Raw genomic sequence first — 16519 nt, forward strand, 5'->3', positions numbered from 1 at the left:
AACACCTCTGCACCCACCCCATCCTCACCTTCAGTCTCTGAGGTGTGTTCCTCTTTCTTTCGTGTCCTTTGCTCTATCCTTTGATGTCTACTACAGACTTTGATAGTCATTTTTTAAAATTGCTTTCATCTCCCTTGACTATACTTGAGTTTTGTGCCCCGTATCTCCCTTTCGCTGTTGCTCAGCTTCCCTCCTCCCATTCTCTTCCAAACTTCCTGCTGCCTACACGTCCGTTCGCCCTTCAGCTCTCTGGAATCTGGCTTCTGTTCCCACCCACCATACTCCTAAAACTGCTGTCACTGAGGTGACCACCAACTTCCCTGATAACAAATTGAATAGACTCGTTTCAATCCTTTCCTGACTAAGACTTTCTGTGGCATTTGAAAACATGGTTTTACTTCTTTGAAGCTTCCTGAGCCCTGAACTTCCATATGCTATGTTCTCGATTCTGCACTGCCTGTCTGCAGGGGCCCGTCTTCCCGGCCCGCGCCTGCTGCGTGCCTGTTGGTGTTCCCCAGGATTCTCTTCTAACTCACTGTTCCTCTTGTGCTGCCACACACACTCCCTGGAGAAGCTCATCCTCTCTCGTGGGACATGCAAATTACTCTCAAATCCCTGTCTCCAATGGAACTCTTTGCCCTAGCTTCTCCCATAGGCAACACAAAGCCAGCACTCCCAAAATGGCAGTGGGAGCACAGTCATTTTCCTGTTAAACTGCCCACTCTCCCCACCTTGCTAAACGGCACTGTGGCCCCCTGCAGGGGTGGGGGTGCTGCTACCGCACTCCCCGCTCGCTACACGCATCCACTCAATTGCCATGTCCTCCCAAATCTCTCTCCTAAGTATCTCCTAAAGGTCTCCCTCTCTCCCTGTTATCTTACCTCCATCCACAGCTGCCTGGATGTTTGCCTTGTTTGCAGGCCTTACCATCTTCTTCCTAGCTGCTGGAGTGACCCCTCTGAACAATGAAACTGGTCTTGCCAAGTCCCTGCTTCAAACCTTTTCATCGTCCCTCTACCACCTCCTTAAGTCTGGACTCTATGCAGATCGTGGGAGGTCTTCTGGGGCCAGAGCTGCTGCTCCTTCTCCGCAGCCTTGTGCTTTCTGCACCTGCAGTGCCAAATCACCGGTGCTGGCTCTGGTTTTCCCCTCAGCGCAAAGTGGCTCGTCCTCCTCCTCCCTGCCCACTCATCTCTTCACTTGGTGGAACCTTATTCATCCTTAACACCAGGTAAGTTGTACCCTCTTCATCACTCCTCCCTGACCATCTTGTAAATGCTCCTATAATGCCCTGAGCCTATCCCCTATGTTATGGGTTGAATTCTGTTTCCAAAATTAGTGTATTGAAGTCCTAACCCCAGAACCTCAGACTGACCTTATTTGGAAATAGAATCATTGCAGATGCAATTAGTTAAGATGGGGTCCTATTGGAGTAGAGTGGGCCCTAATCCAATATGACTAGTGTTCTCATAAAAAGGAGAAATTAGGACACAGACCCACACAGACCTACAAAAGCACCATGGGAAGATAAAGCCAGAGAAGGGATAATGCTTCCACAAGCCAAGGAACACCAGAGATGACCCACAAACCTCCAGAAGTTGTGGGGGGCCTGGAACAGAGCCTTCCCTGGCAGCTCTTAAAAGGAAGCTCTGGCCTCTAGAAATGGGAGACAATACACTTCTATTGTGAAGCCACCAGCATGTGGTACTCTGTGACAGCAGCCCTAGGAAACAGACACACCCATCATTGTGGTTTGTGTTTTATTGTAATGACCTGCCTGTCCATGTTCACCACTCCCCAGTGTGAACTTCCTAAAGGCAGAAAAGGTGTCTTATTTATCCTTGTAGCTCTAGTGCCCAAAACAGTGTGCAAAGCATGAAAAAACTCAATAAGTGTTTGATGAATGAATTAATGAAAGCACAACATCCCCAGAAAGTCAGACAAACCACAGACTAAGAAGTGTAACTGATTTGCTGTACCTCAGCACCCTACTTTCTTTGTTGAATCTGTCCATATCTTCCTGTCCTTTATGGGTGGGTGTGCTGGTTATTCTCCGCTTGTCCTTCCAGAGGAATTTTCTGCTTATTTTCTGGCTATGGCTATCGTCTTCTGGGAAGCCATTTTGTAAGGTTCCAAATCTTGGTAGGTTCTGGTCACCCTGCTCTGTCCCTTTGTCCCTTCAGGCCTAAGGAAGGCTAGGACACCTCACTGTTGCTAGTCCCAGGGGCTTCACTCCTTGGTGTCCTCTTATTTCTGCCCACTCCTCTGCAAACAGTTTCTTCATTCAATGCTGGTGAGCCATCTGTTTCCTGCTGGGACCCTGAGGAATACAGTTGGTAGGCAGGTGGGTGGGGACAGAGATGCTAACCATGGTTCAAAAATAATCACATTTAAAAAAATGATCTTCTAAATTCCATTGCTTAATTCCCTTCCACTTCTGTTTTTAAAGCACCACATACCTAGCATTTTTACATAAAGCCTGCTATTTGACCTATGCATTTGCTATGCATTTGACTAAACATAGAAAATGTTTCATTTAATTTGACATTTTGTTGAACACCTGTGATGGGCCAGGCACAGTGATGGGGATTGAGGATCCAAAGAGGAAAAGATCCCATGTCTGCTAAAAAAGACTCAGAATCCAGTAGGGAGACAGACACGCCACCAACAGAGCACAGGGTTTATGGGAGCAGTGTGGAGGGTGCTGTGCCGGCCTTGGGGTGGGTCCCACAGATGAACACTGAAATGTGGTTTATCTCCTCCCCAATCTAGACATCTTGGAGCTACACTGGTCCTTCTACTTTTATTGTTTTTCACAGATCATCTTCACATTTTTTCATCAAAGAGATGGCCTTCTGTCAACCAAATGCTCATAGAATGCTCATTTAAGATGTTTTTGGATCAAACTTCCACCTTATATTTTCTCTTTTCCCAACATGATAGGTCTCTTATGTTGGAGAAGACTTTATATGATCACTTGGACCAGTAATTGCCAATTCTGGATGGTCACCAGAGGGTTCTTTAAAAACAGTAAGTCCTGAGCCTTGTTACCATTCTACCGAATCAAACCCCGAGGGGAGGGGGGAGCTGGGGAGAAGGAGATCTAGGGGGTCAGGGTTTTTTTCAAGACCCTGTGATAATTCTGATGTTCAGTCTGGTTGGGAACCATTGGTCTGGGTTAGCTCCTTTTTACAGCAATTATAATATAGGACAGGGTTTTTTTTTTCCTAAGAGTGGTTCCTTGGCACCTGAGTGTGTCATACTGGCATAAGGATAGACATATAGATAAGTAGAATAGAAGTGAGAGTCCAGAAATCAGCCTTGATATTTACAGTGAATTGATTTTCTACAAGGGAGTCAGGACTATCTAAAGTGATCATTCTTTTCAACAAGTGGTGCTAGAATAATAGGTTGTTCACATGCAAAAGAATGAAGTTGGACCCCCCCACCTCACACCATATAGAAAAATTAACTCAAAATGGATCAGTAACCTAAATGTAAGAGCTAAAACTATAAAACTCTTAGGAAAAAACACAGACATAAATCTTCATGTCTTTGAATTAGGCAATGGTTTCTTAGATATAATATGAAGTGCTCAAGAAACAAAAGAGAAATAGATAAATTGGACTTCATCAAAATTAAAAGCTCACGTCCATCGAAAGACACTAACAAGAGAGTTAAAAGATAACTCACAGAATGAGATAAAATATTTGCAAATAATATATCTGGTATGAGATTAACATCCAGAACATGTAAAGAGCACCTAAAACTCAGTAACAACAAAAAACACACAACCCAATAAAAAAAATGGACAAAGCACTTGAATAAACATTTCTCCAAAGAACATATACAAATGGACAATAAGCACATGAAAAGATGCTCAACACAACTAGTCATTAGGAAAATGCATATCAAAATCACGGAGGGATATTCCCTTCCCACCTACTAGGGTAGCTATAATGAAAGAGATGGACAATAACAAGTGTTAATGAGGATGCAAGGAAGTTGAAACCCTCATACATTGTTGGTGGGAATGCAAAATGTTTCGGCTGCTGCAGAAGACAGTTTGAGCAGCTCCTCAAAAAGTTAAGCATAGAGTTAGCAAATAACCTAGCAATTTCCACTCTCTTGGCTATATACCATTGAACTGGAAACACAAGTCCACACAAAAACTCACTCAAAATGTTCGTATCAGCATTATTTGTAATATCCAAAAAGTGGAAACAATCTAAATGTCTGTCACCTGATGAATGGATAAACAAAATGCAGTATAGATCCATACAATGGAGTATTATGCAGTCATAAAAAAGAATGATGTACTGATCCATGGTACAGCATGGATGAACCTTGAAAACATTATGCTCAATGAAAGAAGCAAGTCACAAAAGACCATATATTATATGATTCCATTACTAGGAAATATTCAGAATAGACAAATGCATAGAGACCAGAAAGCAGTTTAGTAGTTTCCAAGGACTGAGGGGAAGGAGCAATGGGAAGTGACTGTTAATGAATGTGAGTTTCTTCTTGGAGTGATAAAAATGTCCTGGAATTAGATAGTAGTGATGGTTGCATAATTTTGTGAATATACTAAAACCACTGGATTGTACACTTAAAAAGGTGAATTTTATGACATGTGAAATTTATCTCAGTTTTTAAAAATGAATTAATTTTCTTCAAAATTACCTGGGGATCTGTATTTGAAATAAGTCCCCAAGATGATTCTTAGGCACACTGAGATTGGAAAACCACAGCCATAACTATCTCCTTTGTATCACTTCATATCCTCTGAAAATTCTAAGTATTTAAAATCTGTTAAAAAAAAAAAAACTAAACAAAACAAACAAGTCAAAAATAGGCAACCCAGGGCACTGAAAGTGACCATTCATTGAACAAATGTTTAGCTGCTGCTTGCTGTGTAGCAGAGCAGGCTGGGCTCAGTGAGCTAGACACAAACCCCATTGTAAAAGCATTAGAGTCCAGGAGGGAGGCAGACATGCAAATAAATGGTTGCAATACAAAAAGACACCTGTGACATCTGCTTCAATGGAGATGTGTCCAGAGCAGAGCAAGGTTGATCAGGAGCTCCAAAGCCAATCCAGTGGAGCCAAAGGGTGAGGCAGTATTTGAATTGAGGCTCAAGAGCGGGAGACCAAGGAGAGAGTATGAGACACGGGCAGGAGGAACAGCAGGTGCAAAGCCACAGAGCTTTAGGAGCACCTGGTGTATTAACACAACTGCAAGAGGCTGAAACAAAATGCCCGAGGGGAAGAGATGGGAGAGGAAGCAGAGATTTACATTTTGTGTGCATTGAGAAGCCACTGGAGAATTTAGAAAAATTCTGCACCACTCCTGGTTTGGGAAGATGAGTCTGATGGCGGGGTTGGAGATTGGAGAATTCCAGAGGGCTGGAAGGCTGGTGGGAAGAAGGCTTTGTCTCAAGTGCTGAAGCCCCAGACTAGGAGAGTAGAAGGGAGAAGAGGAGAGAGATTGATTCTATACCTGTTTAGGAAGAAGAGCATATAGTCCCTGGGGACAGACCAAATGCACCATAGGACCTTTAGCAGCATCCCTGGCCTCTACTCACTAGATAGGAGTAGCACTTCCCTGGGTTGTGAAAACAAAAATAGCACCAGAGATTGCCTGGAGGGCAAAATCCGGGGGGACAGAATCTGTTCCAGTGGAGAATATTGGCCTAGATTAACTGAATCCTGCTGCGGAATATGGTCCCATTGCCTGCAAGGTGAACCTTTTGTGTGAGGTGCATTTGCGTGCCCATGTGATAGGGAGCTGGGATTCCACTGAGCTCACAGATCTGCTTGTGTGACCCTTTTGTACTCGTTTGCTAGTAAATGTCTCTGTGTGAGGCAAAATCTGGTCTGAGGCTTGCTTTGATTATGAGGTTGCTAGGAGCAGACCTGTAGTCCTTCCCTTCCTCTAACAGTTGGAAGATCCCATTAGCTACCAAATAGATCGTAATTGTGAACAACCAACCTGACTTTGGTCAGTTTGTAGCTGAATTGTCAAAGATGATTTGTCTTTTCTGGCTGGGCCAGCGATGCCATTCCTGAAACAGGGGATCCCAAGGGAGTGCCCATGGCCAAGGGCAGGAGGGAGGATGCAGTGGAGCCAGCCCTGAGACCAGGAACTTTTAGAACATACAGAATGGATTTCTTCTGGGTTTCCCAAGTGATTGGTTTACAAGAATTATCACCCCAAAATTTTGGGCCTGTGATGACCACAAAATGACCCAAGCATAGTTCTGCCAAACTTTGAGGCCTAGCAGATCTCCTCCACAGAGAGCTCCACTCTGATAGCCATGGTGCATGGGTAACAGTCTCAGAATGTCTGCCAGGACCTTAGGGAGAGCTCTCGTGTCACCATTCACAACAGTTCTGCACCCCACGTTAGTTCTAGGTCTAGAATCTGTCCACCTCTATGCCCTCACTGCTGCCATCCTGGTCAAAGTTACCATGCTCTGCTGCTTGGACTTGTGCAATAGCCACCTAACTGATGCTCTGGTTCCTTTTTTCTTCCCCTGTACCCTGTTCTCCACACAGCCACCAGAATAATTACTCATGCGTAAATCTATCTTATCATCTCCTGACGAAATTCCTTCAGCGGCCTCCCCTTGCATTTAGAATAGTTCCCCTGTCCTTATAGGTTTTATAAAGCCCTTCAAAGTCTGGCCCCGAACCTCATTCAACCCTTGCCTCTCCATTGAACTCCAGGCACCGTGGCTTCCTTTTTGTTTCTAGAATATGCTTAGATCTTTTCCTCCAAAGTGCTTTAGATGTTAATGGTCCCTTTTCCAGGTCTTTCTGCACCTGGCTTAGTCTCAACCATGAGGCTTAGCTCAGATGATACTCTTTCAGAGAGGCCTCGCCTGCCTTCCCTTTCTACAGCAGCTTCTGGTGTCCCCACCCACACTGTCGCAGCATCTTCTTACTCCATTACCACCACTTTCTCCACAGCAATTGTTTTTGTGATGATTGATTGCTTGCTTCCTGCCTCTAAAAGACAAGATTCTTGCAAGCAAGAGATTGCCCTGGCTTTGGTCAGCATTTCATCTCTGGTGCCTAGCATAGGGCCTGAAGTGTCCCAGGTGATAAATTGATACTTGGTGAAGAGATGAATTAACTAAAGTTTCGTTTGTGCCAGAGTGAATCCATCCAAGTTGTTATTGCATAATGATGGCCAAAACGAGATCTTTTTGTATCCCTGTCTTCTCTATCAATCAAGAGCTTTGCCTTCACCGAGCACTGTAAGGGCCTAATTACAAGTCTCTAATCATGTGGACCCCTGCTCTCTCGCTAAAGAGTGGAGATGTCCGTGCTTAAAGGCAGGTCCTGGCTCATGTAGCTGAACTTCTCAAAACTTGCTTCTGTTCTCCTTTTCTTTCTCTTCTGTCTTCCCTCCCTCTTTTTCTCTCTGGCTTGTTCCTGAAAAATTATGTGTTAATTGAATAGTTTAACATCAAATGCTTCTTCCTGTTAACTTGCAGGGTAGCTTCAGAAGCCTCGTGATTCTGTTCTAAAGGCTCTGATTGGCCACACTTTAGCCGTTGGCCTCTTTGTGAAATGATTAATGATCAGTAAACAAACACTTACACAGAACAGTTAAAGCACCTGCTATTTAGAGGTCCCTTGTGGTGAATCCTTTTTGTAAATGGAAGAACTGTCCAGTTTATCTCCCCTGTAAATATGGATTTTCCTATTTTGGAAGCCTTGTTGGCTACAACTGCCCCATTTATAGGAATCCAAGATGTGCTGCTATCACCTCTCTGTCCTTTCACCTGAATATTCCATTCAGTCATTCAACATACCTTTACTGAGCACCTACTATGTGCCACAGATATTAACAAGACAGCCTCAATGATGCACCTCCTGGCAAAGGAACTGACAAGATGATGATCACAATACGATGTGATCTGAGGAGAGGCCCCTAAGCCCCAGGAGATCAGGGAGTACTTTCATGATAACCCTTGAGCTGTTTGGGGGAAGATGAGTGGCAGGTAGCCAAGCAGATGGTAGGTGAGGACTCAGAAAGGGTAAAGGACCACCATGTTCAAAGGCACAGAGATCTGAAAGAGTGGCCTTTCAGAATGATTTCAGCCAAGTGTGGATACGAGTGCAAAGGGGCTGAGGCTGGGGGATAGCAGCACTGTGTTACCACATAGATGATTCAGGCATTTATTCTTAAGGTGATGGAGAACCACTGACAGGTGTTACAGAGGACATGCGAAAGACCATGAACAAACCTGCTCTGTTAAAATATTACTTGGACAGCTCCTGTGGAGAACAGATCAAAAGAGGGGTAGGGTGAGTGGCAGGGATACCTGTTATAGGTATCCAGGTGAGACATAATGAAGCTTGAGCCAGAGATTTTTATCCTTGGACAAAGAAGCACCCAGAGAAGGGGGTCTGTATTAGTCAGGGTTCTCTAGAGGGACATAACCAATAGGATAGATGTATATATGAAGGGAGTTTATTAAGGAGTATTGACTCACATGATCACGGGTGAAGTCCCACAATAAGCTGTCTGCAAGTTGAGAAGCAAGGAAGTCAGTCCCCAAACCCCAAAAGTAGCGAAGTCTACTGTGCAGCCTTCAGTCTGTGGACTTAACTGTTGTTAAGTCCAAGAGTCCAAAAGCTCAAGAACTTGGAGTCTGATGTTCTAGGGAAGGAAGCATCCAGCATGGGAGAAAGAGGAAGGCCGAAAGACTCAGACCAATCTACTCCTTCCACATTAGGCCAGTCTAGTCCTTCCACATTCCTCTGTCTGCTTTTATCTTAGCTGTGCTGGCAGCTGATTAGATGGTGCCCACCCAGATTGAGGGTTGGTCTGCCTCTCCCAGTCCACTGACTCAAATGTTAATTTCCTTTGGCAACACTTTCACAAACACACCCGGAAACAATACTTTGCATCCTTCAATCCAATCAAGTTGACACTCAATATTAACCATCACAGGGTCTCATTGGGCTTTGGAGAATCTAGAAATTCTTGCGTGAAAATGTATTTGTGTGTGTTTTCCTAAAAAGTGAATACATAGCTTTCATCAAAATTCAGGGGGATCCATGACACTGAACTAAGGCCATGGCAGTGAGGATGGTGAATCAAATGCAATGGGAGAGAGATTTAGAAAGAGTCACTGGGAGTGTGACAGATGGGATGTGTGGGGAGAGGAGAGGGAGGAGACGAGACCAAAGGCCAGGCTTCTGGCTTGAGCCATGACTGGGAGAATCATGTATCTTTTACCTAGGACCCTGGAGAAAGCAGAGTTTGAGGCTGAGGTAGGAGAGGGGGAGGAGATAAATTATTTATTCATTCAATTATTTATTGAGCCCTCACTCTGTTTCAAGAACTGTTCTAGGTGCCAAGGATTCAGCTAAATAAAGAAACATATTCCAGGAATGGTAAACAGACAATGAACACATTCATGGAAGGTGGTGATAATTGCTTTGAAGAGAAATAAAGCAGGGTAAGGGGATGGAGAGTGACAGTGATGGGGGTAGTATTTTAGATAGGCTGATCAGAGAAGCTTCTGTGAGCAGCTGACATGTCTGCAGAAACCTAAGTGAAGTGAAGGAGAGAGGTTTGTGGCTGTCTGATCTGGGGCAATAGCATTACAGGCAGAGAGAACAACCAGGCCAAAGTGCTGTGAAAAAAGCATCCTTGACTTACTGGAAGAATAGCAAGGATGCCAGCTTGGCTTGTGCAGAGTGAGTCATGAGGAATCTAGATGATGAGGCAGAGAAGGGAGCTAGAGGCTAGATCACTTAAACCCCAGAGCCTTGAAGACCATAGCAATAATTATTGATTTTCTTCTAAATGCAATGAGGAAGCATGGGAAAGCATTAAGTAGGGAGAAAGATTCACTTCAGTTTGGGGCATTTGAGTTTGAAAGGGTGTATGAGACATCCAGGATGTGGGGGGTTGTACAGCAGACAATAGATAAGAACCCCACAAAGCGATGAGGACTTAGGGTACATTTATGAGAATCATCATCATAGAGGTGGTAGTGGAAATCATGGGTGTGGACGGGTTTGACCAGGGATGTTGCAGAGTATGATGAGAAGAGGAGAAATTCCAGGACACCAGCAGTTAAGGGGTAGAGAAAAGAGGAGGAATTTATGAAGAAGCTTGAAAAAGAGTGGTGAGAGAGAAAGAAGGAGAGCTAGGGACAAGGTAGGCATCAAAGTAGAGGGGGGAGTTTTTGAAGGAGGTCAGTTATTTCAGAGGCTGCAGAGAGGGTAAAATAAGGACTAAAAAAGTATGCATACTTGTCACAGTCTATAAGGTAGTGCAGAGGGATTGGATGTATGAAGATTACAGTGGGCTAAGGAATAAATGACTAGTGGTGAATCAGGGTAGACGTCATCCCTAAATGATAAGCCTGGTCCCGACACGAATCTGTACACTTTCTGGGCCGACCCATTGGGCTGATGGCCAAGCTGCAGGCTTGGTTAGCTGGAGGACAGAACCAAAATGTCTTATGCCAAGTGGTAAACTGGTGGGCAGATCAGGAGGCTGCAATCATGGGGCCTGTGTAGACTAATGAGGAAGCAAAACCAGGAAGATTCTGATAAGCGAAGCAATGGAAGAGTAGAGGTCTGAAGTTCCTGATAAGCCTGAGGTATGGGCAAAGTGGAGAAAGAGGGTTGGGGGACAGCTGGGAGAAAAGGAGACTGAGGTCCAGGTGAAATATGGGAGTTATGAATTTGAAAGGTGAAGCAGAGAAAAGCCAAGGGTGTGGTTTTAGGAGAAGATGGGTAAAGTGGAGCAGAGGTGATGTTCACTGGCTTCAAGAAGAGAAGAAATAATTCCATTAAGGTAGGCTAGTGACATGGCTGGGCACGGTGGCTCACACTTGTAATCCCAGCACTTTGGGAGGCTGAGGTGGGTGAATCAGCTGAGGTCAGGAGTTCAAGACCAGCCTGACCAATATAGTAAAACCCCGTTTCTACTAAAAATACAAAAATTAGCAAGGCGTGGTGGAATGCACCTGTAATCCCAGCTACTTGGGAGGCTGAGGCACGAGAATTGCTTGAACCCAGGAGGCAGAGGTTGCAGTGAGCTGAGATTGTGCCACTGCACTCCAGCCTAGGTGACAGAGTGAGACTCCATCTCAAAAGGAAAAAAAAAAAAAAAAAGGTAGGCTAGTGATAGACCACAGCCATGGCAACCAACTGAAGGGGGTTTGCCCAAACAATCAAACAATTTAGTGGGTCCCAAGGAGCATTTGTTTGTTTTTAGTGGAAGGAAATAGAACAAAATAGAAATTATCAATGCATTTTTTTTTTTTTTGTGATGGAGTCTCCCTCTGTCCCCCAGGCTGGAGTGCAGTGGCATGATCTCAGCTCACCGCAACCTCTGCCTCCTGGGTTCAAGCAATTCTTCTGCCTCAGCCTCCCAAGTAGCTGAGACTATAGGAGTGCACCACCATGCCCGGCTAATTGGCTAATTTTTGTATTTTTAGTAGAGATGGGGTGTCACCATTTTGGCCAGGCTGGTCTCGAACTCCTGACCTTGTGATCTGCCCACCTCAGCCTCTCTAAGTGCTTGGATTACAGGCATGAGCCACGGTGCCCGGCCCAATGCATCATTCTTAACAAAAAGAATGTTTGAGAAACCTTTGTTTTAATTGTGTGTGTGTGTATGTGTGTGTGCATACTGGGTCAAAATGTAAAATGCATTTCTTATTGTGGGTTGTTATGAAAAAAATTGGAAGCTTAGATGACATAATCCTCAAAGCAGTTTTTGCAGGAAGGTAGAAGGATGTGGACGGTGAGACAGGACACAAGGGCCTCAGCCTCTTTTGGACTGAGTCACATGGGGCCCAGTAGAAGCAGTGGCCCAATGACAGACCAATGAGAATAGTGCGTGCTTGGTTCAGAGATGCTGATGAAGGAGGCCATACCTCTGAAGTCAATAAACTCTAAGAACTAAGATCTCCCAGAACAAGATAAGATCATTACGAATGGTATTATTTGGCAATGTAGGCTCGAGTCACAACGTTCAGGAATCATAACACCAAAATAATCAATCAAACACTCTTGTTTTGCATAAGAAGCAAGGTCTGGCTTAAATTTAGCTCTGTCAAAACATGACAAAATCTGCCAGTGCAGTGGCATGAATGCCGACTCAATTTCTTTTACACGGCCTTCATCTTCAGAGTCTTATGTGAGCAGAAAAGGTGGATGTCTATTTTTCCCTCTTAGTGTAAATTTTATTTGATTTTTTTCCCTTTTAGAGTCCTTGTTATCTTTTCCCCCCAATATTTTATTTTCCTCTATTTCATTACTGTGCTGTGTGAAATATGCCTGAGCACCATGAACCTGGGGACTAGATACTTGAGATTAGTTTTAAGAATGAAGGCAAGGAAGAGCAGGTCTTAGGTTTCCCAAACACTGCGGGGAGTGCTCCTGGAGTTTGCAAGTGCCCTGCATGGCAGATCAATTGTTGTTCCAAACACCGATTCCCATTTCCTCCTAAGAATGCAAAGAGATTGTTTTCCCAGCCTCCTTTGCAGTTAGGTGTGATTCAATTTCAGCCAAGAAATGTGGAGGCAGAAGTAATATGTGTGCTCTCCAGGCCTGACCCATGAAAACTTACCACATTCAATTCTGTCTTGCTTCCCCAGCTGTAGGCTGGATGTGAATGCCAGGGCAGCATTGGAAGCCACTTGTTGTAGATGGCAGAGACTTGCTTATTTTGGGAGCTGCGTGACTACATGGAGCAGAGAGGTCCTTTCCATCCCTCCCATGCTCAGTTTGTTAGACTTTATGCAACAAGAAGGGAACATTTACTGTGTTAAGGCTTTTGGACCTTGGGGGGTTGTCTGTTACAGCAGCTTGCATTACATTAACTACACCTTGCTCTAGTGCATCCTTAGATGATCAACCCTTGGTGATGATTGGATACCTGTGTTCATTTATAGTTTGCCTTTGGAGCCAAACCAAGTTGGTGATTTCATTTTCTTTTTCCATGGAGGCCTAGCTTAGTGTTTGGAAAATAAGTTTTTTAAGTTCTGTTTTCATTTTAATTTGCATTTTTATTTTCTCACCATTGTTGAAAAAAATACGCTCCATAGTACATCCGGCTTTGCAACCACCCGCCCCGAGTCCACACCAGTGATATCTACCAAAAGACACTTCATAAATACTGCTGAGCTGATTGCTGATTTCACTTTAAGAAATTATGTTTCCTCACTTTGGGAGGTCCTCTACTTAATTTACAACTGAGACATGCCAAGTGTTAGTGGAAATCCCCAGTGATTTTAAATAAAAGTGACAATTACCACACATTGGCATTACAAGATGCCAGGCACTGTGCTAGACCTTTCATCTATTTTATCACAAATTGAATAATCTTGCAAGTGAGGCATTAGTATATCATTTTAGTGATTTGAAATGGAGTCTGAAAATAACTACAGGATATACCAAGGTCACATAGCCAGGGATTGGTGGAGCCAAGATTCTGACTCAGACCTGACTGGCTCCAAAGCCTGTTCTTGATCCATTTGTTTCCCAAATGTGTGTTTCTCAGTTACCTTACGTCTGCTTGTTCCTTTCTCTTTCTTTCCTTCGATGCCAATTTTACTGGCTCTATACATTGACTGGTTAAGACAGTGTACCCTGAATTCAGCCAGGACCACTTAATTTTAACAGAGGAAACAGAACTCAGCCTTTTCAGTGCAGGGAGTTGAGGCCCACCTTGATGGGTATTAGAATATATAAATATTTACATAATTCCTCTGGCAAACATATGAGCATGCAATCCTCACTATTAATGAACAACAGCAAAGGCATCACCTGTTGGCCTCCTTTGAATCCATCTGGCTCACAGTGAAAGCTGGTGGATTTAAAAATTCTTGAGGTCAGCCAGGCGTGGTGGCTCACGCCTGTAATCTCGGCACTTTGGGAGGCTGAGGCAGGTGGATCACCTGAGGTCAGGAGTTCAAGACCAGCCTGACCAACATAGTGAAACCCCATCTCTACTAAAAATACAAAAATTAGCTGGGTGTGGTGGTGGACGCCTGTAATCCCAGCTACTTGGGAGGCTGAGGCAGGAGAATCACTTGAACTTGGGAGGTGGAGTTTGCAGTAGGCTGAGATTGTGACACTGCATTCCAGCCTAGACAACAGAGTGAGACTCCATTTCAAAAAAAAAAAAAAATCTTGAGGTAGATGCTATATTAAAAAAGAACTTTGCTACCACATCCTTACCTCATGCCTTGCACAGGCCTGAAACTTGAGATATGTACATTGAATGAATGCTGAGTTAGCATGTTTACATTTGAACACAATTTCTATTAAAAATGAGTGCCCACCCTAAGTAACTAAGAGCAAGTTGACCACAGGCTGATACAACTTATTTTACTTGGAGGCAAGCTTGAGTATGGAGAAGAGTGGAAGAGGCACGGATTGGTTTTTATGAGGTGGTCATTTTAAGGTCTACTGAATTGCAACAAACATGTTGGTCATGTTTCAGGCCTACAGACATTTGGCACTCAGTCTAGTTCCCCTTCTTCCTTCAGGCAAGTTTCTGAACTCTTTGGGAATGAAAACCTGCCTAAGGGCTTGAGTTGGTGCTGTGAGTCCCAGTCCGGCTAAAAAGACTGGCTCTGAAATTTAGGTTAAAATCTTGACCCCATCACCAGTTAGCTCTATGGCTTTGGGCAAGGGGCTCAGGTTGGCACATTTTTCTCAGCACAGAAATAATATTACCACTACCACAGGATTATTTAGTGAATAGCCCCTGTAAGTGAATCCTGTAAGGTATTCAGCATAGTCCTTGGCACTTATGAAGTGCTTAGTGACTGTGAGCCACTTCTTCCATCGCCTCTGTGTATTGAACTGGACTTTTCATCCTGGCCCCTCACTAAGATTTTAACTCATCTAGTAAAGGAAGCATTCTGCCCTGGGTGCTGGGATTGGCACCATAAAGAAAGGGTCTTGCCCTTGAGGAGCTGAGAGTTTATTTTCAGCGTTTAAATATTTAGACTCACAAGACGTTGAGCAAGTGATTTCACCTCTCTGTGCCTGAGTGTGTGGAAGGTGAACAGTAAGCAACCTTCCAACCCAATGTGTCCATGAGTCTTAATGTTGGCTGGAACTCAGCTACAGACAGAAGGAAAGAATGATTAGTCACTATGCTGGTAAACATAGCAAGGTTATCTCCTTTTATTAATAGACTAGGCTACGCAAGTCACAAAAATAGGGTAGCTTCAAAACTTAAATTCTTGGAATTTTAGTTTCTGTTGCATCTGATGAAACGTGAAAAGGGACTTGTGTTGTGTATGGACTTTGTAAAATGATCTTCTATCTCTTGGTGCAAATCAATTACTTATTAGTTTTTATTGCCAAGGAAAGGAAAATATATTACCATTCATTTTAGTCTTTTTCTTATCGATTCTGTGAGCACAGTGATAGTTGTTTAAAGAAAAATGATTACATTTATTTGTTCATTACAAAAGACCTATACCACATTATAGAAAATTCAAAAAGGGAAAAATCAGAAGAAAAAAGAGCTTTCCACACTAGTCAGCAACTGTTGGTGTTTAAGTGTTCTTTCATTTTTCTTCTGAATATTTTTGCATCGACTATTGCATTTTCACTAAACACTAAGTAATAAACATTTACCATATTCGTACATGGATTTTATAATGATTTTGAATTGTAGAATAATATTCCCATGAGGGACATCTGGTTCCTTTGACCATTTTCCTACTCTTGTCTTGTTAGAAGGCAGCAGAGCAGGGTTTCCATGGGATGTGGTACTAGGGCTGGGTTGAGACGTGGCTCTCTCATTTCCTAGCAGTGTGACCTCGGTTAGGCCACTGAATCTCTCCAGGCCTAGATGTCCTCATCTAGGAAAATACAGGCTATATTAGTTCCAATCTCGTCAGGTCATTGTGAAGACTACATGAGATCATGTACGTAGAAAGCTCACGAGTATCTGGAACGTCGTCGAGTTTGCTGATGTTAGTGGCTGCTGCTACGTAGCCTACATTCCAATCTGATGACTGGTTTGATTTTTATAAACATCCTCCAAGAAAATGCACGTGGAATACCAGGCCATGTCATTTCATCTCTCATGTCACTTTATCTTTTGAGATCCTCATTTGCAAAGTGAGATGGTCAGACTATACAGTGTGACCCCAAAGGCCCCCTTCCACCTCCAACAGACGGTGATTCTTGGCTGATGCTAAAAGCAGCTATAACCACTGCAGGGAAATGACCTATGGAAACCACAGCCTTGCCCATGAAGAAGGAAACCTGCAAGGGCCTGAGGGCTTGTGCACATCAGTTTATCTTTTAGTCCAGATAAACATTTGACATTTGTTCCTACACCTTCCTTCCAAGGGCCTCTCACAGTTCAGTCTGTGTGCTTCTCAGATCTCCATTTTTCAAATGGGTTCAGCAGCCGGTGCGCTCATCCAAAGCTTTATTTATCCATTTCACATTTCTAATGTCGCTTCGCTGCTGTGATTATTTTCCTATGTGGTCATTTAAGG

General features: G+C 43.7%; 1 long non-coding RNA gene across 1 annotated transcript in view; it reads right to left on the reverse strand.

The window, feature by feature from the left end:
- Window positions 1-15334: 15334 nt before the first annotated feature.
- Window positions 15335-16519, reverse strand: part of LOC107974442 (uncharacterized) — a 35102-nt gene continuing 33917 nt past the window's right edge. Inside the window, exon 3 of the long non-coding RNA XR_001717232.3 lies at window positions 15335-16501. This is a non-coding gene — a long non-coding RNA (uncharacterized LOC107974442). The remainder of the gene's footprint in view (window positions 16502-16519) is intronic.

This window comes from Pan troglodytes, chromosome 3 (assembly GCF_028858775.2).
Source record: "Pan troglodytes isolate AG18354 chromosome 3, NHGRI_mPanTro3-v2.0_pri, whole genome shotgun sequence".
Taxonomy (NCBI): Eukaryota; Metazoa; Chordata; class Mammalia; order Primates; family Hominidae; genus Pan; species Pan troglodytes.